Source organism: Wasmannia auropunctata, unplaced genomic scaffold, assembly GCF_000956235.1.
Source record: "Wasmannia auropunctata unplaced genomic scaffold, wasmannia.A_1.0 LD336074.1, whole genome shotgun sequence".
NCBI classification, from domain to species: Eukaryota; Metazoa; Arthropoda; class Insecta; order Hymenoptera; family Formicidae; genus Wasmannia; species Wasmannia auropunctata.
In genome coordinates, this window is record NW_012026816.1 from 3351907 (window position 1) to 3354936 (window position 3030).

Consider the following 3030-nt stretch of genomic DNA (forward strand, 5'->3'; position numbering starts at 1 on the left):
TTTTAACCTGCATTAAGTCATTCTCTATGTTAATAACAGTACAAATTAAAGTTAGAAATTTAAACGAAAACTGATGGTGAATATAAAGGATCTGTACAATATTAAAACTTTTGTTCAAGAACGTAAAATGTTAAGTAACAATACCAAACGGAAATTCAAGCCCGGATCCTCAAATAATCGCAATTGACAGTCGTGAAGAAACAGACAAAACGTATGGTTCTCCCAGATTTGAAGCAGAGACAAAGAGTAAAAATGTTATTGTGAAATGACCGTACGTTTTGTCTTTTTCTTCACAATGACTGTCCACTGCGATTATTCGAGGATCCGGGCTTGAATTTCCGTTTGGTATTGTTATTTAACATTTTACGTTTTTGAACAAGAGTTTTAATATTGTACAGATCCTTTATATTCAACAGTTTCCGTTTAAATTTCTAGCTTTAATTTGTACTGTTATTAACATTGAGAATGATCTGATGCAAGTTTGTTATTGATTATATTATTTAATGTATTTTGACTAATCATATTGCATTAAACACCCAGCTGTAACTCATAGTCCATATTTTATTTACTTCTTATTTACTTCTCTTTTTATAGATGAAATTGTAAATCATATGAATTCATAATCAAAGCTATTAATATTGTAAGAACGAAGAAGGAACTATCTTAGCTTATTCAATTGCGTACAGTTAGAAACATAATAATTACAAGGCTACAGCATATTCTTGAATGTTGAAAAATATCTTATGTTTTAGTGAGCGGTTTTACTAATGGAATGCACCTGTCGTTAAATATGGATGAACGTCGGCGAGCTATTGTACTTACTGCGGTTACTCTCAGTAATGAGTTTATCCGTTGCCATGTATTGTTTAATACAGATAGCGAAACCAGTGATGATGATTCGGATTTAGACGAAAGCGATATAAGAAGAAGACTTCAGTTACGTGGAGGTAGAAGAAAGCCTCCAAGAATTATAGATTACGTTGAAACAACTGTGCCAAGATTTAACACACAACAGTTTAGAAGGCATTTTCGCATGACCCCAACAACATATAAAAATTTAGAGGGAAGGCTTAGTCCCGTGCTTTCTTTGTCTCAAGGAAAAGCTGTAATTCCAGTGAGAAAACAATTACTAGCATCATTATGGTTGTTGGCAACACCTGATTCATATCGGTAAGTTTCTTACATCGGTAAAATAAGCATTTGCTCTTGTACAAGTAAATAATATATGATAATTTAATTAGTTAATGTAAATCTTTCATTTCAGTTCTGTTGGTGAAAGATTTGACCTTGCTAAAAGTTCATTGAACATAAGTTTCGTGAGAGTCATTAAATGTTTGACTAACATATCAGGTCAAATCATTTTATGGCCAAGAGGCCCAGAACTTGAGAGAGTAAAAGCAGATTTCAACAAGAATTCATCATTGCGAGGCATTATTGGTGCCATTGATGGTACATATATTCCTGTAAAAGCTCCTAAAGTATGTAATTATTATAGTACCCATTGTAACTGTAATATTGTTGTAAGTACTTGGAAGTAGGAAAAAGAAGGAAAAATATTAATCTAATATATTATTTTTTTGAAATTTAGATTGATTCCCAATACTATAAGACTTATAAAAAAATGTATGCCATAATTTTGCAAGCAGTCTGTGATGCTTGTATGAAATTCACTGACTGCTTTGCAGGATATGCGGGTTCAGTTGGAGATTTAAGAGTCTTTAGAAATTCTGATTTATGGCAAGAAGTTCTAATAGATAAACAATCTTTTTTTCCCAATGATGAATTTATTATTGGTGACAAGGCATATCCTGTCTTAACGTGGTGTATTCCCCCATATATCGATCATGGTCAACTTACAGATGTAAATAATTTTAATTACTTTATATTTTTCTTGTATAATTTATTTAAATACGTACATTTTGTGATATCGTCTTTTTAGGCTCAGACCGAATTTAATACCGTTCTTTCATCAAAACGATCAGTGATTGAACGTGCATTTGCACTACTAAAAGATAGATTTCGTAGACTGAAGTTTCTTGACATGAACGTAGAGGAAATGATCCCCTTTGTTGTAATAGCTTGCACAGTATTGCATAATATATGTCTGGATGATATTAATGAAAATGTAGAAGATTTCATTGATGAAGGTATAGAAATGGAAGTTGAGGAGATTTATGATGGAAATATACCTAATGAATTGGCAGGAGAAGTAAAACGTGACTACTTGTGTGCACTTGTCGCTGAAGCTTAATATTAACACATAACCTTTTCCTAATTTTTAAAAATAAAAATTTTCTATTTTATACCTGTAACCTATTTTATATTTTATAATACCTATTTTATACCGTAAAAAGTATATTTTATATAGCAAAAGGTACAATAATAGTAATAGCGACATATTGTAATAAGTATAATCAATATATTATAAAATATTCAAATAAAAGAAAAACATTATTTAGATATTTTTTTATTTACTGAATTAAACCTTATATTGTAGAATTACATTACTGCAAAAATATAAAATATCATTTATATATCTCATATTTTTTTGAATTTACATTGTATGGATAACATTATCATACAAACATAAAAGATATGAAAATGTAAAATAAATTATATTTTCATATAACAATAATTTTTATACATAAAAAAAGGTATTTTTAATTACTCTGAATAAAATTATAACACTAATGCAGTCATTAATAGATTTTTAGACATCTAATTAATATAAAAATAATTTTCTATCTTGTTGATGACAAAACTTAACTAAATAGCATCTTAATGACTTCATAATTTTACTTATATATCACACAAAAAATGGTGACTAGAAGAATGGAAGAATTTTATATTTAACCATTCTAACATAAAATATTCATATGAAAATGATAAATAAAATTTATCTTAAGAATATTGAGTATCAAACAAAAAATAACAAATAAGAAAAAATAAATATCTCAATAACTTCTGAATGAATAAAAAAAAATTATCTTAATTTTTAAAATAATAAAAATTATTTTAACTTTTCTAAAA